Here is a 27,026-nt window from a genome sequence, read left to right as displayed (position 1 = left end):
GTGGGTGTCACCCAGTTTTTCCAGATGTCAGCAGAGAGACAGGATTTGATAGATAGATAACTTAGCCCTCAACTCTGGGGAACTGCTACTTCAATGCCTGGATCACCTACCCATTCACATCGCTAGCGGGTTCCCAATAAATGCAGCTGACAGACTGTCGAGCTCAGGCAGCCATACTGGGGAACAACGTGCTGAGTGGCCCGGCAGAAGTCATGTCACACAGAGCCTCAGCAGCTCACCTGGGGAGTGATCCAGCTTCCTGGGCTTCTTGTCCTGTGCCTCCCAAGACTGTGCCAGGATCAACCAAGTCCTAACAATTCAGTGTCCGGGACACTGGCGTGTGGAGGTTGAAGCTGGACATTGCGGCCTTGGGTTTTCTGCTTCTCATAGATGCTATCACAGATGGTCCCAATTCTAACTTTCCAGGCTCCTAATATGAGTCTTATGCTTGCAAAAGTGGGAGTAAAAGGTGGAAGCCAAAAACAGTCTTCCTGGGTTCAAAGAACCCCAGTGCCCCCAAGCATACCCAATTGAATAGCGCTAATTTTTTTTACACCGATCTCCTAATATGTAAATTCCCCCACCACCCCAGTCTCTATCTATCACAGCGGTTCTCAAACTATTTGGTCTCAGGACCTCTTTACACGCTTAAAACTTATTGAGGACCCCAAGGGGCTTTTATTTATATGGGTTATGTGGGTTGTGTCTATCAATGTTTACCCTATTGCACACATTCCATTACCCATCAGAGTGACATCATCACGTCATGTAGCCTATAGAAAATGCCCCTGTACACACGTGAGAGAACGAGAGCGACAAAGGCAAATAACATCTTAATATTTTTGTGAACATAGTTTTAACCTCTCAGACCTCCTGTAAATGCCTCAGAAACTCCCAGAGGTCCGTGGATCACACTTAGACAACCACTGACCTGTCAAATGACTCTGCATTTATTATGCTGTCTGATATCAGGCTTACTCATCTATTTATTTGTTTACTTGGTCTCCTCTACCGGTGTATAAGCTCTATGAGAGCAACCTCTTGGTCTTCTTCACTCTGTAACCATAGTTTCTAGAACAATGCCTGGGATATAATGTGTCCACAATAAAGGTCACAACAGAGAGTGAATGACTAATGTAATGCAGCAAGATAGACCCTCCCAAGGCGAGTGCTGGGATTTCTGCAGTAATACAGTAAAGCATCTCTGCCAAGCACCTAGCACATGCTCTACACTAACTTCTCTTATTCTCCAGCATGGCTGAGCGAGGGCTCGGTGGCCAACTGAATCCTCCAGGGTCCCGGCAGGCTTCACAGGCCAGTTTGTGGTCAGGGATCTGGGGGTGCTAACAGCCGTCCCTCAAGGCAAGATCCCAGATAACGCTGGCTATTCCTCAGGCACACAGAATCATCCCTAAACAAGAGTGTGGCAGAAATTTCTCCTTCCTGCAGCGCGTCTCACTGATAGAACTCAACCAGGGTCCAAGTCCTTCAGTGCTGACTAAAGTTCACTAGAGTCAACAATTACTTAATGTCAACTCCACTGTGAAACCAAACTACAGCCAGAAGATGACTGAATTACTACAGTCAGTTTTATGTGATATTTCCTGATTGGCATAGTCTTCTCACCCTACAACATTTCTCCCTCCAGAATGTCCCTCTGCATTCCCTAGGTCTACAATACAAGCATGTCACCCTGCCTCCATCTTGTCTCCCTCTGATCAATCAACATAATATAATGTTTAAAAATGTTTTAATACAGGAAGAATGTATACTCTCACCACAGTGCTCCATTAATCAGCAGAAGTGCGTTTTGCTCTATAAACTCAGGATGTAAGAAATGCCACATTGATTTTCTAGACACTCTCCCTTCTGTCTGGTGGGCTATTCAGCACCAGGTATTACAGCCACTCCCTCCCCCAAGGCAAGCCCACCAGTGGTAATCACTGAGAATAGCTGTCTCCAGGGGCACAGGGACCTTAGGAAGGAGGTAGCTTCCTACGGGGATGGAGAGTGATGGGGGAAGAGGGTTTATCTCAGATGGGATAGTCAGACAAGGCCAGTAGTGCCATAGCACAGTGAGAGTAAGGTCAGGAGGAAGAGGGAGGCCAGTTCATGCTGGCTTTGTGACTTTGGTAAGGAGGGGACTTCATTCAAAGTGTGATGGATGGGGGCCAGCCTGGTGGCTCAGGCGGTTAGAGCTCCATGCTCCTAACTCCGAAGGCTGCGGCTCGATTCCCACATGAGCCAGTGGGCTCTCAACCACAAGACTGCCAGTTCGATTCCTCGAGTCCCGCAAGGGATGGTGGGCTCCGCCCCCTGCAACTAAGATTGAACACGGCACCTTGAGCTGAGCTGCCACTGAGCTCCTGGATGTCTCCTGGAGCTCCTGGTTGGAGCGTATCCTCTCAACCACAAGGTTGCCGGTTCGACTCCCGCAAGGGATGGTGGGCTGCGCCCCCTGCAACTAGCAATGGCAACTGGACCTGGAGCTGAGCTGCACCCTCCACAACTAAGACTGAAAGGACAACAACTTGAAGCTAAATGGCACCCTCCACACTAAGATTGAAAGGACAACAACTTGACTTGGATAAAGGTCCTGGAGGTACACACTGCTCCCCAATAAAGTCCTGTTCCCCTTCCCCAATAAAATCTTTAAAAAACAAAAAAAGTGTGATGGATGCCATTGGATGGTTGTGAGTAGGGGTGACATCACTGACTTGCTCTTTATATAGAGCACTCCCATTGCTGTGTGGAAAATAGACAGTAGATGTGGGAGGAAGGCAAGAATGATGGCAGAAAGACCAGAAATAGGATGTTACAGGGGTCCAAATGAGAGATGGGGATAGCTTGGACCAGCAAGTGGAAGTGATGAGAGGTTGTCTGATCAGGATATATTTTGAAGATGGAATTGCTATAACTTGTGGTGAGATTGATGTGGTATAAGGGAACTAGAATAATCAATGATGATTCCTACTTGTTCAACCTGAGTAAAATCTAGGCAAATATACTGAGATGGAGAAGATGGGGACAGAGAAGATTTGAGAGATAAAATCAAATTCTATATTGAAGATGTCCAATTTGGGATGCCTACTGGGATTCCAATTGGAAATGTAAGATAGACAGATGGATTTATGTGAGTACAGAGCTCCAGAGTGTTGAAAGGTTAAAGCTGAAGATATATATTTGGAAGATATTGGCCTATAGACCTCTTCACTAGGCTGACAACTCAACCAGTATGATTCTGTCTTCTTTTCTTTTTTTAATAGGCTAAGAATTGATAGGAAAAGTGAGGTGATAGTTGGGACAACAGAGACAGTGAAACTATCTCTTAATACGCTCCCTTTTGTCGCATCTTTGGCCCTAATTTTTAATTCCAAGATCACAGGAAAAGAACCAGTATATATGGTCCTTCAAAGATATCCCTTTCCTGGAGTGTTGTTGTTCATTGGAGAAGAGAAATGGAGCCATTACTGAAGAAGGATGTGGAATCGATGAGGTATTTTTTTAACTAGGCAATACTATCACATGCTTGCGTGATAACAGGAATGACCCAGTAGAGAGGAGTCTGTAATGATGCAGAGAAAGGGAATCATTGCAGAAGCAAGACCTTGAGCAGGAAAGAGGTGAGGGAACAGTGCATACATGATGCCTGTGGTAGGGTCAGGGTGGGATATTCATTGTAACTACTAGGAAACAGAGTATGCGTGGCCACCAATGCAGATATGTTTGAAGATTTTTTGAGGTCATTCTCTGCTGATTGCTTTTATTTATTCAGTGAAAAAAGGAGCCAGGCCAACAGTTAGGAATGAGAAGGAGAGAGAGGGAATATTGACTGATGATAGAGGAAAAGGTATAAAATAGTCATTTCAGAAGAAGAGACTAACTTGACCATGTCAATGTGCAGGACAGCTGGGCATGGCTACAGCTCTTGAGATACAGCAGACAAGATTTGAAAGAAAGAAAGAAAGAGAGAGAGAGAGAGGGAGAGAGAGAGAGAGAGAGAGAGAGAGAGAGAGAGAGAGAGAGAAAGAAAGAAAGTTTTACAAATGATCAAAAACAAAGAAAGAGAAAGAAAGAAACGAGAGAGAGAAAGAGAGAGAGAGAGAGAGAGAGAGAGAGAGAGAGAGAGAGAGATTCAGCAGAGTCAGGTCAGGTCAATTGTGAGATTTCCTCCAGCCACATCCAGCTGCTCCGGGACAGGCAGGGAGTGGGGGTAATGTTGGGTTTAATAAGAGTTGGAAAATACGGAGGGAGAGAAGGGCAGGTAAATTGAATATTATGTAAAGGTATGATTTTACAAATGAAGCATAGAATCCAAATTGAGCAAAGTGGGAACTAAAGATTCAAAGAGAGCTGCACAGAAGAGGGAAAATGAGGTGAGGTCGGTGGATCAGAAGTCCCACTGGGGTTGAAGAATGCTGGGCCTCATATAGACTGAATATGTGGGGGCTTTTCATGTAGATTTCCTCCACACTGTGGCACACTCATCCCTGCTGTTCTTGCTGTAATTCCCTAGCATTGCTCCACTTCCTACCTTACTGTTAGGTCAAGTTGAAGTTAGGTTAGTAGTCTCTACCATTTCGAAGGTATACCTGCCTCAATTCCTCTGAAAGGTGAGATTCAGAGGTTTCCAGACCTACCTCATTTTCACTAGGGATAAAGAAACATATTTCCTTTTGCTCGTGATCATTTTTCTTCCCCTCTCTTCATTACCTTCTTCCTTTACATCCTCCTTTATCTCCACGGGCCACCTGAGACCCAGTAGAAACCTTTTCTCTCCAACCAACTCACTAAGTCCTTTCCCAACAGTGCCTCCTGCACCACGGTTGTGCCCTAGCTTTTCTCTTGACGACTTTTCTGTGAATCAAATTGAATAATGAGTAGGGAGATCCAAGATGGCAGAGTAGATAAACATTGTGCATGCTTCCTTCCGTGAACACATTAAAATTACAACTAAATTATAGAACAATCAACCTGGAGCATCATCTGAAGTCTGGCTGAGCAGAAGTTTTATAACTAAAGATATAAAGAAGAAGACGTGTCACGAGGGATGGAGGGATGGAGACATGAAATGAGTTGACCCTAAACCTCCATGTGGCAGTTAAAAATTAGGAGGGATATCTCAGCCATAGAAGTTCCCCATGGAGGAGCAAGAGACCCCAGCCCCACACCGGCCTCCCCAGCTTGAAGTAATAGTGCCAGGAAGAAGAGCCCCCACAACATCTGACTGTGAAAAACAGTGGGGATTCCAACCATCCAGAGGGGACAGATGGCTGCAGGAAAACCAAACGTCCTCTTAAAGACCCACACTTCGACTCACTCACTCACAGGCACTTACCCTGGGCTCCAGCAGAAGACAGTGACTCAGGGGGCATCAGAGACATACAGAGGCAAACTGAGGAGTGTGGCTTTGGGTGAAGGCTGGAGGACAGTTGCCATTTTCCCTGTGTGGGGGACTTCTCCCATGCAGTTGGCAGGAAGGCCCCATCTTTTCTGTGTTGAGGCCTTCCCTACCATGGCCAAATCTGAATCTGATTGGCCTGATGATTTTCACTTGCTCCATCCTGCTGACTCCCTGGGACCCCACCCCACCCAACTCTCCCAACAATGGAGATACTTTCTCCACAAGCAGCCAATCCTGCCAGCATTGCACTCTTTCTTGGAAAACTATTGGAGTCTGCAGTCTCCAGGTAGGTAGCAACTGGCCTCGGTGTGTTCTGAGACTTGCTGAGAAGCTCCAGGCTCAGCACTGGCACCAAACCAGAGTCTACATTAACCTGGTAACCACAACTCTTTCCACCCAAATGACTCCCTGAACACTGCCTCACTGAACTCTCATACCACATCAGGCTTTATTAGTGGCTGAACCTTAAGGGATCTGGCAGGTGGCAGCAGGCCTCGGGGTGTCCTGGAATTTTGTGCAGTACCCCAATCCCGTAACTATTAGAATAAGCCATCCTCGGTACACAATGTGGCCTTTTCCATGTGCTTCCAACTTTAGTACAGGCAGCGAACAACATGTGTCACTTTGTAGTTCCTATGAGGTAGTCTCTGCCCAGTCACAGGCAGTGGGTGACCTGGGCCTGCACCTGAGCTCCTCCCAAGAGGCCCCAGAACCAATATAGCAGAGCACTGCCCAATTAGCCCAACAAGTGGCACATACAAAAGGTAGTCTCAATAGGCACAGAGCTCACTGGGGCACATCCCACTCAGTGGGACAAGGCCCCCAAACAGCAGCCCATAAGTTATGGATGTGGCCAAACCCCACAGCCAATCAGCCTGAGGATCAATCTTACCTACTGATGTGTCAATAGCAGTCAAGACTCAACAATAACAGAAGGGCACACAGAACCCACACAAGGGACACTCCTGGAGCACCTGGAGACGGTAACCAGGGAGGCTGTGCCAGGGCTCCACAGGACAACTACTACATAAGGCCACCCGGCCAAGACTAGGTGACATAAAAGATCTACCTAATACATAGAAACAAACACAGAGAGACAGCCAAAATGATGAAACAAAGAAATGTGTCCCAAACAAAAGAACAGGAGAAAACTCCAGAAAAAGAACTAAATGAATTGAAGGGAAGCAACCAACGAGAGACAGAGTTCAAAGCAATGGTTATAAGGATGCTCAAGAAACTTAGTGAGAACTTCAACAGAGAGATAGCAAGCATAAAAAAGGACATAGAAACCATAAAAAAGAAACAGTCAGAAGTGAAGAATACAATAACTGAAATGAAGAATGCACTAGAAGCAATCACCAGCAGACCAGATGAAACAGAAGATTGAATCAGCAATTTGGAAGACGACGTAGCAGAAAACACCCAATCAGAACAGCAAAAACAAAAAAGAATCCAAACAAATGAGGATAGTTTAAGAGACCTCTGGGCCATCGTCAAGCATAACAACATTTACATCATTGGGATACCAGAAAAAGAAGACAGAGAGCCAGGGATAGAGAACCTATTTGAAGAAATGATGACTGAAAACTTTCCTAACCTGGTGAACGAAATAGACATACAAGCCCAGGAAAGGAAGAGAGTCCCAAACAAGATGAACCCAAACAGGCCCACACCAAGACACATAATAATTAAAATGGCAAAGGTTACAGACAGAGAGAATCATAAAAGCAGCAAAAGAAAGGCAACTGGTAACTTATAAAGGAGTGCCCATAAAATTGTCAGCTGATTTCTCAACAGAAACTGCAGGCCAGAAGGGATTGGCTCAAAATATTCAATGTGATAAAAAGCAAGGACCTACAACCAAGACTACTTTACCCAGCAAAGCTATCATTTAAAATCAAAAGACAGATAAAGAGCTTCCCAGACGAGAAAAAGTTAAAGGAGTTCATCACCACCAAACCAGTATGACAAGGAATGTTAGAGGGACTTCTTTATGATGGAAAAAAAAAATCAAAATTGTGAATAATAGAATGGCAATAGCTACATTTCTATCAACAATTACTGTCAATGTAAATGGATTAGATTAAATGCTCCAATCAAAAGACATACGAGGGCTGAATGGATTAAAAAAAAAAAACTCTTACATATGCTGCCTACGAGCGACTCATTTCAGATCGAAAGACACACAGAGACAGAAAGTAAAGGGACAGAAAAAAAATATTTCATGAAAATGGGAATTTAATAAAAATCTGGGGTAGCAATACTTATACCAGACAAAATAGACTTAAAAACAAAGGCTACAACAGAAAAAAAAGGACCCGATAATTCCACTTCTGTGTATTTATCTGAAGAAACCCAAAACGCTACTTCGAGGGGACATTTGCATCCATATATTCATTGTTTACAATGGCTAAGATGTGGAGGCAGCCTGGCCTCACTGGAAGAATGGATTAAGAGGAGGTGGAATATTGCTCGGCCATGGATGGCCGTGTGTGGCGGCATGGATGGACCTGGAGGGTATTGTGCTGAATGAAGTATGTCAGACAGAGAAAGACAGATGCAATGTGATTTTGCCTATATATAGAATCTAAAGAACAAAACAAACAAAAAATAAAACAGAAACAAACTCATAGATACAGAGAACATTTTGATGGCTGCCAGAAGGGAGGGGGTTTGGGAGTATGGGTGAAAAAAGGGAAAGGGATTAAGAAGTATAAATTTTTAGTTACAAAATAGTCATGGGGGTACAGACAATAGTTTAGTGGTTACCAGAGAGTAAAGGGGGCGGGGGGTGACAGATGGGGGTAAAGGGGATCCAATATATGGTGATGGAAGGAGAACTGACTCTGGGTGGTGAACACAATGGGATTAATACAGAATTGTACACCTGAAATCTATGTAACTTTACTAACAATTGTCACCCCAATAAACTTTAATTAAAATGAAATAAAAGAAAAAAAATAGTCATGGGGGTGTAAAGTATAGCATAAAGGAATATTGTCAATAATATTGTAATAACTGTATGGTGTCAGATGGGTACTAGATTTGTGGGGGTAATAAATGGGAGGGGGTTGGGGGCAGGGGGTAAAATGTGAAGGGATTAAGAAATACAAATCGGTAGTTACAAAATAGTCATGGGATGTAAAGTAAAGCACAGGGAATATAGTCAATAGTATGGTAATAACTATGTATGGGGCCAGGTGGGTACTAGACTAGTCAGGAGGATCACTCCTTAAATTATTTAAATGTCTAACCACTGTGCTGTACACCTGATATTAATATAAAATAATATAGAATGTCAACTGTAATTGAAAATTTTAAAAATAGCAGACAAGATGAAGGGAAATAAGATGTCCAAATTTCCAGGTATAAAATAAGTCATGGGAATGCAATGTACAGCATGGGAAATATAGTCAATAATATTGTGATAGCATAGTATTAGATGGTTGCTGGACTTATACTATCGTGGTCATTTTTATAGGTATATAAATGTTGAATAACTGTGGTATACCCCTGAAACTAATATAATATTGTATGTTAGCTATATTTTTAATAAAAAAAATTTTAAAAGAATGTTATTATAAACAATAATAAGAATAATGAGTACAGATGAAGTTTACAGGGGAAGGATGTGACTGCCATTCTCTTCACAGGAAATAATTGCTGATAGTATAGCACTAATCCAGTCTGTAATTGCACACGCAGTCAGAGAGAGAGAGCGCGCCTTGTTGTGTGTGTATCTCTTATGATAGTATAATTATTTGGGAGCCTGTCTTGCTCAGGAGGATGGCTAATGTGGAGGGCAACAGTTGGCTCTGGCCATGTACTTAAAAGCCCCAAATTCATAAGGAAGAGTGAATTACTAATCTGTCAACCAGAAGGGAGGGATTTGTTTCTGCACAAACCCAAGATCTCCTCTGGTTCCAAACTTTTCAAATTTGCTTTAAAGTAATTGTATACTTTCTATAATAGCAATACTTTTATTGTAGCAAAGGCCATTCATTGTATCTCAAAATCCATTCTCTCTTTTTAAAAACAAATAATTTTTAGCTGGACACATGGTCATCAGAATAAAAATTGATACAGAATTTTTATTCTGATGGCCAGGTCTAAATCCTGGGCAAAATTGGAAGTGACTTCTGGTCACACTGTTAAAGGTAAGGGATGTGCCATCTCTACACACTTTCCCCTGTTTCCATCCTACTGTTTGGAATGGCAAAGAAGCAGAAGAAAAGGAGCCAAGGTTTCTGGATGATCCTGTGGAGCAGAGCCACTGCCCTGGACCATCTTCACAAGAGAGAAATAAACTTCTTTCCTGTTCAACCCACTATTATTTTGGGGCTCTATTACATGCATTAGAAAATTGCATCTTCAAATATATGGTGATGGAAGGAGAACTGACTCTGGGTGGTGAACACACAATGGGATTTATAGATGATGTAATACAGAATTGTACACCTGAAATCTATGTCATTTTACTAACAATTGTCACCCCAATAAATTTAAAAAAGAAAATTGCATCTTAACTAACAGCCTCATCCTTTTCTTTCCTTAGCCATGTACATGTCAGATGCTTACAAAATGCCTAATTCATGCTTTGATCTTCCCGTCCTTCATTCCATTCTTGAATCCATCATTGATAAAATTGTCAGCTTGGTGATTTTCTCCTTAATAATGGAAGTTTAAAATTATATCTAAGATAAGGATAAGTCTTCTTTCTGAATGTCTGGTATCTACAAATGCAATGGCTAGATCCTATTCCCAAAATTCTGATGATAAATGAATGTCTTTAGGTAAGTCAAATAGTATATGTTGGAGTAATTGAACAATAATCTTTGAATAGTAATCTTTAAACAGAACTAGTTGTATTTAGTCCTGAGCATTCTAATAGAAATGATTTCGTTTTCAAGATGCCATCTTGCCCCTTCCCCATTTGTATTGTTATTGCTAAACCTCCCAATTTTAATTATCATTTAATTATCTTTATCTACAGTTGAGTGCCCCCCTTCTGTTGGAAAGCCTATTTTATATAAACCAAACCATGGGTAATTACCTATCAAAAGCAGATTTATCTAAACTCCCACTGAAACTAGATGAGGCAGTTCCTTTAAGTCATAAAATCACTCAAAGTTAGATCCAAGAAAAAAGGAGAGCATTGAATTTTAATTTATAGAACCAACAACATTATAGTTAACATAGGGAATCAATTTTTATCCATATTGCCTCCTGTGGGAGTACAGAATCCCAATTCTAGATTCATCTTCTAAGATGTATATTGTGGCATACTATAGGTGAATTCACTCATAACTTTTTCTTGCCTTTCTCTACTACAGAGGCTAGGGAGAAAAATTAAAACTTCATGTTCTCAGCCCCATCTCATCCACTTGCAGTAAGGAGACACCATTATACAGTTTTGGTCAGTGAAACACATAATAGAAATCTCCTATTTAAAAACATGAATTACCAGTATTTCCACTCTTAGGTTTATAACCAAAAGAATTGAAAGCAGTAACTCAAACAGATACTTGTATACCCATGTTCATAGCACCATTGCTCACAATAGCCAAAAAATGGAAACAATCCAAGTATCCATCAATAAACAAGTAGATCAACAAAATGAGGTGTATATACACACAATGAAATATTATTCAACAATAAAAGGGATGAATTCTGATGCATTCTACAATAGGGATGAACCTTGGAAACATTATGCTAAATGAAATAAGTCAGACACAAAAGAACAAATATTCTATGATTCCACTTATATGCGGTACCTAAAATAGACAAATACATAGAGACAGAAAGTAAAATAGAGATCACCAGGGGCTAGAGGCAAAGGGGAGTGGGGAGTTATTGTTTAATGGGCACAGGGTTTATATTGGGGGTGATGAACAAGATCTGGAGGTGGATAGTGATGGTGTTTGCACAGCATTGTGAATGTACTTCATACCATTGAATTGTATGTTTCAAATGCTTAAAATGTTAAATTTTACATTATGTATCTATTTTACCACAATAAAAATATGAGTTAAAAATCTTATGCCTATTTTTTACTTAAGAAATTGCAAGTCTGGATCTCTCAATTCTGTATTTTGCTTAAAGATTCAATGTGCTACTGATTTTAAATAGAATTCTAAGTCATCACCTTTAAGATAGCTCATTTTTACCCCAAGGCTAACCAGAGATAGAACCAATACAAAGACAGAGGATTGTGGCTCCCTAAATATGTGTTTCACCTCTTCATCTTGAAGACTTGGAGGACAGATAGGATTTAAAAAGAAAAAACGAAGAAAGACATACAACCTGCCTTTTGGTGGTAACAAAGAAAAGGGGTCCCTTTGGGAAGCAGGACATGCCCATGGCAGATGAACAGGAAGGAGAGAGATTCTTCACAGAAGTTTAAGGTACTCCTCTGTTTTGGGGTGTCTTGCCATAAGATTTGATCTGCCCAGTTGGGAAGTGCAACAATGAAGGATGGTGTTAGCCAGAAGGTTGAGCGGCCCTCATGGCCTGAATCTCTACACTCAGAGTCTCTCTCTTCATCTCCTCTGGATTCTGGGTCCTCGCTTGACACATGGTTCTCACTTGCTAATCATCATCATCATCACCATCACCATCATCACCATCATCATCATCATCATCATCACCATCTAACATCTGTCAAGTGCTTACTTTGCCAGGCACTGTTAGGAGCATTTTACACATATTACCTCATTTAAATCTCACAAGATCCTTGTGAGATACATACATACTTCTCTTGTTATTTCTACTTTACAGCTGAGAAAATTAGGGCAAACAATTTTGGATAATGTGTCCAAGATTGCATAGATAACTATCCTGGCAGAGCCAGGATTGGAACCCAGATACTCTGGCCCCAGATTCCTCATGCTTAACCACTACTTTATGCTGCTTCTTAGATCCCATAGATAATTATTTCCTCTGGATAGTATCTCAGTCTCCAACTGTGCTTCAAAGTATTTTTAAGTAGTACCCTTTCTGCCATTATCATAAGTTGTTTACAAAGGAACAAAAATAATGTGTGTCATTATGTGTGTGATTATACAAGTCAAATAACTTTCTATTTCATAGTTATATTAATTAGGGTAACGTTAGCTGTTATAGATACAACCCTAAAGTCTCATTTGTAACATAATGGAAGTCTAATTCTTGCTGAAGTGCAAAAAATAGGTGTTCCTAGTCAGATGATGACTCTCGCAAGAGACTTCCATCTTATGGCTCCACCATCTTGGAAACTATTGGCTTCTAAGTTCACCATGCTCTTCTGAATCAAGCAGGAAAGAGAAAGAGCTAGAAGTTTTATGGGCCAGGCCTGGAAGTGGCACACAGTACCTAGGCCATTGGTTACAATGCAGTCACATGGCCACACCTAACTGCAAAGGAGGCTGGGGGGGTCAACCAGCTGTGTGCCCAAGAAAGTGAGAAAATGAGTTTTGGGTGTACACATCGTAGTCTCTGCCCTAATAGCCTTCCCACCCAATAATGCATTTTCATTGTCAATATTTTCACAGCTCTCTTGATCCAGAGATTTCAGTCATTGCAAATTGTCATGAGCAAATAGGATGGACCACCAATAAGGGGAGATTTTCCCCAAGACTCCTCTTAACTACATCTATTATTACCTACCCTTATACCTTTTTTAACCTTATAGATTTAAAAACCACAAGTAATGTAGGACAGTTTGAAGCTTTCACTGATTGCTCTCATAGAGAGGTATCAGCTAAATTCTGATAATATAACCAAACATATGTTCCCCAGCTATCAACACTTTTGTGAAGCTTGTATTTTAACACTATCGTGGGCAAACATTATCTTCCGACAGATCAGATCATGACCTCAACCAGCAGGAAATGGGGTTATGATTTTAGCCCCTTTTCTGTTTAATTTATACTTTAACAATCTGATATGACTTGTAGGTTAACCAAATGCATGTTTACATATCATACTAGATAAAAAGGGAATGGTAATGGGGTCTATCAAGACTAGGAATGATCCCAAACAGCAATTGGTCTGCATGTCTATTGTCAGATGAAAATGTATTTATTCCTTCCAGTGTAATAAGATAATAGTTAAGTTGTAAGATAAATTAAGGTGTGGCTTTTAAAACACATGAGCAGCATGTGGTGATTTTTAAAGAAAAATCCCATTCCTTAAAAATCTAGCAAGATATACCCACAAATTGAGTTGACACTTGCTATAAACACCTCTCGTAACTATGCCAAGAATATGTATGTATTTAAGTAAGGACCAATAGGCAATATTCAAAAATGAAAAGAATAACTACTACATTCAGTCAATATGTTTACGGGTGACTTATTTTCTCTTTTCAATATTTTCTCTAATATTTTTACATCATAGTATGAATTACTGTTATAATTTAATGCAAAAAAGAGAAAAGGAAGAATATTTTTCTGTCCTTAATACAAGTATAACGAGTCTTCCATTTTTCAGTAAGAAACAGTTACCATTTCTATCTTGTTTGGCAGAATGAGTAGTTCTAAAGCGAAGTAAAGGACTTTAAAAAATATAGTTCCCTGATAAAGACCAAGGGAAATTAATTTTTTAAAGACTGAGAAAAGAACACTTTCCTAGAAGATATACACACACTGGTCAGTCTTTTCTGAACACTGAGGATGCCCGAAGCCTGCTATCCTGACCAGGATTTTCATTATTAAGAAGCTGAGAGGTGAAGGTACTCTTTGACTTAGAGAATATTTTATTGGCAGAAGCTCCAAAGAGACGTTTTCTTTAAATATTCACTGTGTTCAGTGTTCCCTATCACCTCGGGGAATTACTGAGAACTCCAAGAAATTCTGCTTTGCATCCTTAGGCAAAAGTTAGCCATTTCAGGAGGTTGGTATATGTGATGTGTTTTTTTTATTGATAACATAATTCTGTCCCTGAAAATCATTTTTTTTCTGCAAGGTCTTTCAACCTACCTGAATATCCTTGAGACTCTTAAGCTTATCAGTGAATATCAAAGTGTCACTTGTATCCAAGCCCATAATGTCCAAGGTTTATTAAAACATCTGTCTTTATGGCCATATTATGTGCTGAGTTACCTCACCTACTTATATGTAACTTAACATCTAAGAAGACTTAGGGGTATTTGAAGCTTCCCCAAGAGGCCAAGTCAGGCATTCAGGGCTCTCTCCTCATTTTATTCTGATAATTCAAGCTGAGACATATGCAGAGAATTATTATAGCTTTCCATATCCTGTATTCATAATCCAGTATCTATTTCCAATCAATCCTTTACATATATAGAAGTTACCCACTAGCAGAAGATGATACTCAGGATGGAGAATTACGTGTTGATTATAGAAAACACAATGCAGAAAAAAATAGGAATTCACACCTGATAATGGGTCAGGAAAATGTCCCTACTTCTTGTTGGTGGACAATTCTCTATGGGCCCCTTGTGTTTCTGCTAAACTTGTGACAGCTTTTTATTCCAGATTATCTTCAAGTGCAGAGTTTTAGAAGATAGAGCTAGTGTCTCCCTCAAAGACAGAGGGCAGATTTGGTTGCTGTCCAGGACAATAAAGAGAATGTTTCTCTCCAGGGTAAAGATTGGACAGATTTGTAAGCAACCTCCTTGTCAGATTGGTAGTTTTCTAAACTCACGATCCCTGAGCTGTGATGCAAACCCACTGTGTGTGCAGCATCCACTGTGGGACTTGGGGGGCAAGGAGAATGGTGAAAACATGCAGATTATGCTGCCTACTGTGCCATGAGTAATGAAGTCCTTTGTTCTTGACCCAGAAGGCTCCTTCTACTTCCAACATCCAAGAAACTGGTAGACTAACTTGTTAGCTTGAAAGTAGGGTAAAATCAATCTCAAACCCTTCACCATTTGACTCTATTAACAAGAGGTATCCCACTGTTAGGATGAAGACTCTTCCTAACCACAGTAGAAGGGAATTTTAACTTCACAGGCAAAACAAATAGGTATGTGTAATGGCTAAGTGTTAATGTGTGCCTTCCACTCATAAGTATTTATCTCTGATGATTTGCTATAATAAAATATTCCCTACACTTCCAAAGGACATAATTAATATCAACTCCACACAGATTCATTAATAGTGATCCCTGAATGTCTTTAACAAATACAATGCCACTATAAACACCAGCAATGTAGACTGGCTACACATTTACTTTTTCTTTTTTTTTTATACACTTACTTTTGAAAGGAGATTTCCCCCGAGGGAGCTGGTCTTGTTCTGATCAAATAGAACAGAGTTCCTCCAGGAAAAGATGGTACTTTACAGAATGTACCCATTATTCCATGGATGCAAGGATGGTTCAACATCTGCAGATCAATCAATGTGATACACAACATTAACAAAATGAAGGATAAAAATCATATGATCATCTCATCAATGCAGAAAAACCATTTGACAAAATTCAATATCCATTTATGATAAAAACTCAACAAAGTGGGTATAGAGGGAATGTATCTCAACATAATAAAAGCTACATATGACAAGCCCATAGCTAACATCATACTCAATGGTGAAAAGCTGAAAGTGTTTCCTCTAAGATCAGGAACAAGACAAGGATGCCCACCCTTGCCAATTTATTCAACATAGTATTGGAAGTCCTAGCCAGGACAATTAGGCAAGAAAAAGAAATAAAAAGCATCCAAATTGGAAAGGAAGAAGTAAAATTGTCACTAGTTGCAGAAGACATGATATTATATACAGAAAACCCTAAAGAATCCATCAAAAATTGTTAAAACTAATTTAAAAAATTCAATAAAGTTACAGGACACAAAATCGATACACAAAAATCTGTTGTGTTTCTATACACCAATAATGAACTATCAGAAAGAGAAATAAAGAAAACAATCCATTTATAATTGTGTCAAACAGAATAAGATACCTAGGAGTAAGTTTAACCAAAAAGGTGAAACACTTACATATTGAAAACTACAACATATTCATGAAAAAAAATTGAATAAGACACAAATAAATGCAAAGATATTTCATGCTCATGGACTGGAAGAATCAATATTGTTAAAATATTCATAGTACCCAAAGCAATGTATACATTCAATGCAATCCCTATCAAAATTCCAATGGCATTGTTCAAAGAAATAGGACAAATAATCCTAAAATTTATACGGAACAACAAAAAAACCTTGAACAACCAAAGCATTCTTGAGAGAAGAATAAAGCTGGAAACATCAGGTTCCCTGATTTGAAACTATATTACAAAGCTTAACAGTAATTAAAAACAGTATGGTGTTGGCATTAAAACAAACACATTGATCAATAGAACAGAATAGAAAGCCCAGAAATAAACCTACATGTACAGTCAATTAATTTACACCAAAGTAGCCAAGAATATATATATCACAGTCTCTTCAATAAATGATGTTAGGAAAACTAAACAGCCACATGTAAAAGAATGAAACTCTACCACTATCTTACACCATACACGAAAATTAACTTAAAATGGATTAAAGACATGAATGTAAGACCTGAAACCATAAAACTCCTAGAAAAAAAAACCAGGCAGTAAGCTCCTTGATATAGGTCTTGGTGAAATTTTTTTGAATCTGATACCAAAAGCACAAGCAACAAAAGAAAATATAAACACGAGTAAGTGGGACTACATCAGACTAAAACGCTGCTGCATAGCAGAAGAAACCATCAACAAAATGAAAAGGCAACCTACTGAACGAAAAAATATTTGCAAGCCATGTATTTGATAAGGTGTCACACGCTACGAGGGTTGTGGGGAGCGAGGAGGGCGGCTCAGGGTTAAGAAAAGACAGTAGCCATGAATAGAGTTTAAGTAGGGCCAAGGGTCCTGCAGCCTCAAGGACTAAGGACACCTAATCGGGCCTAGCATTAGCTTTTATTAGTTAGGTGGGGAAGTTAAGGAGATAAAGCTTGTCAATCTCAAGATCTGTGAATCCCACACATCATAATAGGAAACTGATTCAAGCCAATCACCCTTGCCTGCAGGCAGCTGAACCATAAGTCTCAGGATGTATGTACTTCCCCAACGGACAAAATCTTTATGCATATGAATAGATGGAGAGCACACCGTTGAATCACTTCCCTTGCAGGTTTTGGGAAGGAATACAGCCACAGAGGCAGAGGGTCTCCTTAGCCGGGGGAAGATGGGGGGCTGTGCCCACCTCTGTGAACCCCGTGGATTCTCCTGTTGGTCCCCACTTGACTGAGCCTGGCTTGAGTTGTCTCCTCCACCATGGGGAATCTTACTCGTCATTGGCTGACCAGCCATCTTTCTGGGACCAAACAGGGAGACATAAGGTGCAAACACAAAGGTGAAACAAAGTCCCTGAATGGATCCGTCTCACAGACTCTCCTTTCTTTGGGGGCAGGTACAAGGAGACAGAGGGGTAGGCTGCTGCGTGGCCACAATAAAGGACTAATATCCAAAATACATAAAGAACTCATATAACTCAATAACAAAAATATCCAATTAAAAAAATGAGAAGAAGATCTGAATATTCTTCCAAAGAAGACATATATACATGGCAACTGTCACATGAAAAGATGCTTAATGTCATTAGTCATCAGGGAAATACAAATCAAACCACCATGAGATATCATCTCATACCTGTGAGAATGGCTATTATCAAAAAGACATGAAATAACAAGTTTTGGCAAGGATGTGGAGAAAAGGGAACTTTTTATGCACTGTTGGTGGAAACGTAAATTGATTCAGTCACTTTGAAAAACCATATGACAGTTCCTCAAAAAATTAAAAATAGAACTACCATATGAACCAGCAATTCCACTTCTGGGTATGTGTCCAAAGAAAATGAAAACCCATTACCAGAGGGTAAGGGGGGTGGGGGGTGGGAGATGAAGGTAAGGGGGATCAAATATATGGTGATGGAAGGAGAACTGACTCTGGGTGGTGAACACACAATGAGATTTATAGGTGAGGTAATACAGAATTGTACACCTGAAATCTATGTGATTTTACCAGCAATTGTCACCCCAATAAATCAAAAAAAAAAAAAGAAAAGAAAAAGAAAATGAAAACCCTATGTAGGGTACATGTTGAGGAAAATTTGCCTTCATTGGTTGATGTGAGGTTTTGTCTATTAGCTTTTATCTGTTCCTGTAAGTGAGGTGATTTCTGTGTGGTGATCAGGTGTTGAGTAACTTCCCCCTTTGGTCTCATTCTCCCGAGCAGGGGAGATATGAGATGAAGTTGCTTTTCTGTCTATGCTGTGAGGTAATGGTTAGCTTAGGGTTAAAAAAAAAATCTTGTTTAGAGTTTGAGAGAATTCCCTTTTCGTTCTGTCTGTTTTGCCAACATCAACAGATGAAATAAAGAAGTAGCTAAGTTATATCAGAATGACGTGACAGTCACGTTGCCAGACTTTGGAAGGCCTTGGGCTGATGGTCCCAAGCAGGAACAGTAAATGTTACTTGTCCCCATAAACTAGCCCTTCAGCCGGATAAGCAGTATTTTTTTTATCACAGAAACTGCCAGACCCTCCTGGAACTGGCCATTCCTGAAGGGGGAGGCAGGAACAAGGAGCTTGGCTCTAAGGTACATTTTTAAAAAGATATATAAAACAGACTTCAGTTGACAGTGTACTTTTGTCATTTTATCTTTTGTTATTGGTAATACTTCATCATTCTAACATTTTGGAAACTGCCAGCAACATGCAGCTTACAATACCCGGAGACGTCCTGACTTCCAGCCACGGACCTGGTGAGGTCTGGCTGGTTCCCGACCTTTCCAGTGTTGTTCCCCATGGTTAGCCTTCTTGAGAACTTGTCAGTATTTTAGAAGCTTGTATGCAGCTTACAACTTACAACATCTAAAGATGCCCTAACTTCCAGCAATAACAACTGCAACCACAAGGACAACAGCCACAGCATTCTGGAGAACTTGTTAGCCGTTTGGAAACTTGTATACAGCTTGCAGCTTGTAACATCAAGGGATGTCCTAACTTCCAGCATCGCAACAGCAGCAGCATTCTTTGGAATTAGCAAGCAGCAGTGGGAGGAGACACCTGAGTTTCTCTCAGCTACAGACCTGGCATAGTTTTGATTTATGACTTTTCCAGTGCTGTTCTCCCTCCAGTTTGGTGAGCTTTCGGCATCTACTGAAATAGTTACTATCCTATAGAGCTTATTACTGCTTTTGGATACTCCTTACTGATGTTATTTATGTATTTAGCCAAGTGATTTTTGATTAATAGTAAACATATGTTGGGATCTCTTAAATATATATATATGCGTGCATATATATATATATATATACTCCTTTGACATGACATTGTTATCAATGTATATAATTTAGTCTTAACCACCTTTACTTTCTGACATTAGCATAGTCTATTAATTGCCTTTGTCTTTTGCTAATTGCATATTGCTAAATAAATTCATTAGTCCCACTCTAGCGCGCGTCCCTCCTCTCTCTTTTCCCCGCTCATCATTACACCGTAACTCAAAAAGATATCTTGTTTCCCCGAAAATAAGACCTAGTAGGACGATCAGCTCTAATGCGTCTTTTGGAGCAAAAATTAATATAAGTCCCGGTCTTATTTTAATATAAGACTGGGTAGTGTAATATAATGCCCAGTCTTATAAAAGACTAGTCTTATATGAATTTTTCCTCCAAAAGACACATTAGAGCTGATGGTCCAGCTAGGTCTTATTTTCAGGGAAACACGGTATATGCACCCCCATGTTTATTGCAGCATTATTTACAATAGCCAAGATATGGAAACAACCTGAGTGTCCATTGATAGACTAATGGACAAAGAAATTGTGGTATATATACACAATGGAATATTATTTAGCCATAAAAAAATAATGAAATCTTGCCATTTATGACAACATAGATGGAACATAAGGGCATTATGCTAAGTGAAATAAGTCAGATAGGAAGAAAAAAAATATACAATCTCCTTATATGTGGAATCTCAAAACAAACAACAACAACAAAAAGAAACAAGCCCATAGATACAAAGAACAGATTGGTAGTAGCCATATTGGTGTGGGGAGTGGGGGGAATGGGTGATGGGGGTCAAAAGGTTAAAAGGAGAAATAAAATTTAAAAAAAAATTTTAAACTCCAATCAAATGGACCACTAATACCATGCCAGCCTTACCTAAGGACATCCTATAATATTTTTAAAACTCAATTGCTTTCCATGTAAATGTTAATCTTTTTCTAAGAATGAAAGAACTAAGAAAAAAATGGTAGAATCCAGCCATCTCCAAAAGTAACTGATTTTTTATGCTGACTCGCAAACTTGTATTAGATAACTTTGACCTACACAAAACACCTATGCTGTAGGTATATTTAGTATTTTCCATTAATGACCATCCAGGGAGAGTTTAGGAGAAAAATTTGTTTCCAATATCTACGCCTTGCTCTTCAAGCTAATACAACCCAAGATTATTCTAAAACATACATAATTACATTAATCAGATATTTATAAGACATTGTTCTCACTTAATCCTATGTTATGTTTCTACTGTAAACTATGGGAAAAGCAGGTTTAGCATCTTCTAGTTGGTAGTTGACTCTCTTGTTTTCTGCTGTACACCATTCCTCATCAGTACTATCATTTGTTACCAGTGAGTGGTTCTTTAATATTCAATGTGTTTTGGACACTGAATTCAATCAAATTGAAATTTCTAAACTTTTTTCTTTCCTTTCCTTTTCCAGAAACATCCCCAAGGGTTCAAACCCATTCGTAGTAATAAAAGTGCAAATTATAATCACACTGCCATGCTGAAATATATTTTTACCTATAATATATGCAAAGTTAAACAGATTTGAAAAGATACTGTGTTATCAGAGTATAGTAAAATGGACACCATCATATTTTGCTTAATAGGAAAGCAAATTAATACAACCACTGTACAGAGCAATTAGGCAATATTGCAGAATTTTAAATGCGGGATACCTTGAGCCCAGAAATTGAGCTTCTAGGAATGTATCATACTTGCATATATACAAAGTGACATGTGCACCAGATTATTCACTGCAGAATTGTTTGAAATAGTAAAGGATTAGAAAAACTCAAACACAATGAAATATTTTACCATCATTAAAAAAGAATTGCACAAATCTATATATAATGATATGGTAGGACCGCTAAGTAAGGTGTAAAAGAATATACATAGTATGGTGTAAGAATTAAAAAATGGTACCGATATATAGTACTTTGTACAGTAGTCCATTCTTATCCACTGGGAATATGGTCCAAGACCCCCAGTGGATGCCTGAAACATCAGATGGTATCAAATTCTACATACACACATATGTTTTCTGTATATATACGTTCTGTTTGTATATATATATGTAAATATATATGCACATATATATGTATATGTATATGTGTGTGTATATACATATATGTTTTCATGTCTTCCACCCACAAATTTAATGCCTTTTCCATCTTAGCTAAGCACTTATCATGCACTGTAACTTTTGTAGTCTGAGGTGCAACAGCAAAACCAGCATGAATTTCTTTTTCCTTCTTCATAGTTTCTGATAAAAGATTCGTTCTTAGCATAGATCTTAACCTGATTTTTTTCTCTTCTTATTAAGTCAAAAACTTGCACCTTTTCACTTAAAGGAAGTACTTAATGGCTTCTCTTTGGCATATCTGAATTCCAGCATCACTACTCTTGCACTTTGGGGCCATTAGTAAGTAAAATAAGGGTTACCTGAGCACAAGCACTGTAATACAGCAAGAGGGATCTGATAACTCAGGCAGCTACTGACTAACGGTTGGGGGAGTGTCCACTGTGTAGAGATGCTGGACAAAATGATGACTCGCATCCTCATAAGATGGAGCAAGATTTCATCATGCTACTCAGAATGGTGAACAATCTAAAGCTTACAAACTGTTTGTTTCTGTAATTTCCTATTTAATATTTTTGGACCACGTTGACCCCTGGTAACTGAAACCTTACAAAGTGAAACCAGGGATAAGGGGGTACTACTAGAGTGTGCTGGCTTGACTAGAGTGAACTATATTTCCCAGAATTCCTTTCCCTGTACATTTCCAGTTAGGGTGAGCCTCAAGAGACATTTTTGCATGACATTTGGAGGGCAGAAGTAAAGCAGCAGTCATTTTTAATCTTATGCTTACAAGGGGGGAAGTAGGCACTTTTGTAATTCACATGCATTGTTGTTTATCTACCATGTTTCCCCGAAAATAAGACCTAGCCGGACAATCAGCTGTAATGCATCTTTTGGAGCAAAAATTAGTATAAGAACTGGTCTTATTTTACTATAAGACCAGGTATAATATAGTATAATATAATATAATACTGGGTCTTATATTAATTTTTGCTCCAAAAGACGCATTAGAGCTGATTGTCTGGCTAGGTCTTATTTTCAGGGAAAAAGGTATTGGCTAATCGCTCTGGCATAGGACAGCAACTGGGCCTGCAACTGCTTCACTTTTCCTTGGATTCCCCTGCAGCTTCTTCAACTCTGGGCTCAGGTGAATGTTTGTTTAGCTCTGGGAAGGGTGACTGCTTATGCAGGACACCACTCTAAGTCAGAGGCAGTGAGAATTGACAGAGGTTCCAGCTGAAATCCTAGTGGATTTCAGGCCTTGTTCATGGGTTCCAGCTTATTCCCTCCTATTTTATATCCATTTTCCCTAAATTGTCTGTCCTGTAGATTTTAAGCTCTAGCATCAGATATAACGACAACAATCTTATAAGGACTGTTTAAACAACTTCTACAATTGCATAAGATTAAATCCCTATAACAAATCTGTGTGTGTACACATATACACACACACATATATACTCATACACACACACGCACACACACACACACCAGGGGGTGCCAAAAAAATGTATATACATGACTTGTATTCATCTTTTGTTGTCAGTATATATTGAGTATTATAATTTTAATACAGTTTTTTCTTTTCTTAAACTATGTATACATTTTTTTGGCACCCTCTGTATATATGAGGTCTGACAATTAAGTTCATGAACTTGTTGCAACGATGTTGCTAACTTTTTTTTTTTTTTTTTTTTTTGGTTGGGAAATATTGGGCAACAGTGTGTTTCTCCAGGGCCCATCAGCTCCAAGTTGTTGTCCTTCAATCTAGTTGTGGAGGGCGTAGCTCAGCTCCAACTCCAGTTGCCATTTTCAATCTTAGTTGCAGGGGTTGCAGCCCAGCATCCCATGCGGGAATTGAATGAGCAACGCTGTTGTTCAGAGCTTGCACTCTAACCAATTGAGCCATCCAGCCGCACTTGCTAAACTTTTTTGATATCAGAGGGATTGTTCATTATGAATTTGTACCAACTGGACAGTTAACTAAGTTTACTATTTGGAAGTGCTGAAAAGACTGTGTGAAAAAGTTAGATGACCTGAACTTTATGCCAACAATTCATGGCTCTTGCATCACGACAATGTACCAGCTCATATGGCACTGCCTGTGAGGGAGTTTTCAGCCAGTAAACAAATAACTGGATTGGAACACCCTCCTCCCTCACCGGATCTGGCCCCCAATGACTTCTTTCTTTACCCAAAGATAAAGGAAATATTGAAAGGGAGACATTTTGATGACATTCAGGACATCAAGGGTAATATGACAACAGCTCTGATGGCCATTCCAGAAAAAGAGTTCCAAAATTGCTTTGAGGGGTGGACTAGGTGCTGGCATTGGTGCATAGCTTCCCAAAGGGAGTACTTCAAAGGTGAACATAGTAATATTCAGCAATGAGGTATGTAGTACTTTTTCTAGGATGAGTTCATGAACTTATTTTCCAAACTCGTATATATGTGAATCTGCTGTTGTTAAAATTATTTGGCTTTTTCTTATCTATAAGATATATTCACACATTCTAAATACTGAGGCTTTTCATTTATATGCATTGCAGATAGCTTCTCCCAGTTCATAGACAGATTACTTAAACCTTTGGATGTCTCAGTTACCTTATATAAAAAAATAAAGAAAATGAGCATAATAATATCTTCCTTAAAACATGTTAAATCACTGAATCCTCCTTAAAACTCTATGAGGTAGATATAAAAATTAAGCCCATTTTTCCAATGAGAAAACTTTTCTAGGTTATATCAAATTGTTTACCATAGAGGTTGTACCAATTTTTATCCTATTATCAGAATATGCATGTCCTTTTTGCTCCACTTGAAATGAGATTTTTAAATTGTTGCCAATATGGTGAGTGTGAAATATCTCTTTGTTTTTTATTTTGTATTCCTCTGGTAATGAATGAAGTTGAACATCTTTTCATATGTTTATTCTCTATTCTTGGTTCCTCCTCTCTAAAATGAATGTACATGTATTTTGCCTACCTTAGGTTGGGTTATTTGTCTCTTTCCTGTTGATTCATAGGTTTTCTTCATATATTCTGGATGCATGTGACAAGTAGCTTCTCCTAGTTTGTGGCTTCTCTTTTTATTCTCTTTATGCTGATACCGGATGAAAACACGTTCCTAATTTTAATATAATTTGCTTGGTTTACCTTTTCTTTTTCCTTTTCCTGGTTGTGCTTTTCTTAAGTTTATTACCTTCCTTTAAACTTTTCTATGTATTTCCATTATAGGTGTAACAAGCATACAAGCAAAAATATGCTTGTAAGAAGCACAATCAAATCTAATAGCTTCTTGTCTTTTACTATATGAATTTAATTTGTTTATATTTGTTGCTATCAGTGATATATTTAGACTTATTTCTACCGTACTATTTTTAAATTTGCTATTTGCAATTCTTTTTATCAGCTTTTTTTCCCTCTCCTTTCCTGTCTTCTGTTGGATTGATAAATTTTTATAAATGCCCTGCAATTTTAGAATCTATAGATTATATTTCTATTTTTTAGATGTCTTAAATGTTTAGCATATATTTTTAATCATAAAGTTTTGATACACTTTAAAATTATTCCCTATTTCTTTCTTCTGAAGGACTTTAATGATACATGAAACAAAATTAGCAAAATATTGATTGCTGCTAAAGCTGGGTGATAGTAAGCTGTTTTAAAGGACTTAGCAAACTCACCTACCCATTGAACACACACACACATAAATTAATATATACTAATAAACACAAATAATCTTATTGGGGAAAATTTTAGTTTTATCTCTTTCATTAAAGCATGCAAAAATTTGTTTTATGGGGGATTTTTTAATCACAAATACATTTCCAGATATAGTTTATCTGTGACTATGTTCGTTTTATGGTCACTTGTTTATTTTTATACCACATGCTTTTCCTCTGGGTTCAGTTCTCTTTGTGGTGGAAAAAAAATCCTTAATAGTTTCTTCAATGAGAGCCTGTTGCAAATTTTACTCTCCTCTTTTTTTCTTTGTTTTTTTTTTTTGAATAATAGTTTAACTGGGTATGAAATTCTAGGTTGATGGTTTTTTTCCTTAGTACTTTCATAATATTAGTCCTTTGTCTTCTGATATCTATCACTGTTGATGAGAAGCCATCTGTCCATTAAATTGTCATTCCCTTGTAGATAATGTCTTTTTGTCTGGCTGCTTGAAGATTTTTCTCTTTATCTCTGACGCAGTGTAACCACAAAGTGCCTACTGTGTGAATTTATTTCCATGTATATTGCTTTGTATTTGGAATGCACGCTCACTTAAGAATGTACATCTTTCTTTAATTCTAGAATTTTTAAATTATTATCCCATCAAATATTGATTCTTCATAATTTTCTCCATTCTTTTCTTCTGGAACTCTTTTTAGATATGCCTAGAGCCTCCAAAGGGTATCCTTCACATCTTTAACTGATTATATTTTTCTTTGCATTGGGTCCTGGGTGAATTCTTACCACTCTTTTCCAATTTACTAATTCTCTAATTCTTTATGATCTGGAGTTTGTCCAGTTATTGACTTCTCTTTCAAGAACTATGTCTTTATTTCTGCTTGTCTTTTCAATGGATATTGTTCCTTAATTTATCCTTTTGACGACGTGATATTTAAGTTGAGAAAGTAAAAACCATGTAAAATGGCAGGTATAGAGCATTCTTGGCAGAAACAATAACTTCAGGAACTGGACATTCTATTTAAAAAAAAACAAAAAAAACTCTGTCTGTTCCTTAACCAGCTTTTATTTTTAACTTGACATATCATATTAGCACAGCTGATTATAACCCAACATGTTGATTCAATCTAGAGGCTTTTAGTGCTATATCCATGCACTCATTACCTAAGTTTAGGATGTGAACAATGTGATGCATAGAACTTACGAGTGGCTGACTGAGTCTTGGCATCATTGAGTAAGTACGAATACTCTGACCTGCAGAAGCTTTACTTTCATTAGGTCAATTCAGCCATATTGTATCCTAGGGATAAATGTGACCGAGAACTGATGAGCAACTGATTGCATGGTGTTCATTGGAATAAATAACAAAATAAAAATTTTATTTTTAGTGTTAGCCATGTGTTTTATGGAAAACAATAAAATAGCTCCATAAATATAAATGGAACAGTTACATTTCATCACTTAGCACCATCTTGATTATATATAAAAAAAATGCAAACTTGGGCATTAAAATCATGTGGCAATACTCACTTACAAAGGTGTATAGATGATTCAGATACTCCAAGCTAAGCTTATACTAATGTGTTTTAGAATATATTT

Source organism: Rhinolophus sinicus, chromosome 2 (genome assembly GCF_057876585.1).
Source record: "Rhinolophus sinicus isolate RSI-liver-muscle chromosome 2, RSI-T2T, whole genome shotgun sequence".
In the NCBI taxonomy this organism is placed as follows: domain Eukaryota; kingdom Metazoa; phylum Chordata; class Mammalia; order Chiroptera; family Rhinolophidae; genus Rhinolophus; species Rhinolophus sinicus.
Note: the sequence above shows the minus strand (reverse complement) of the source record.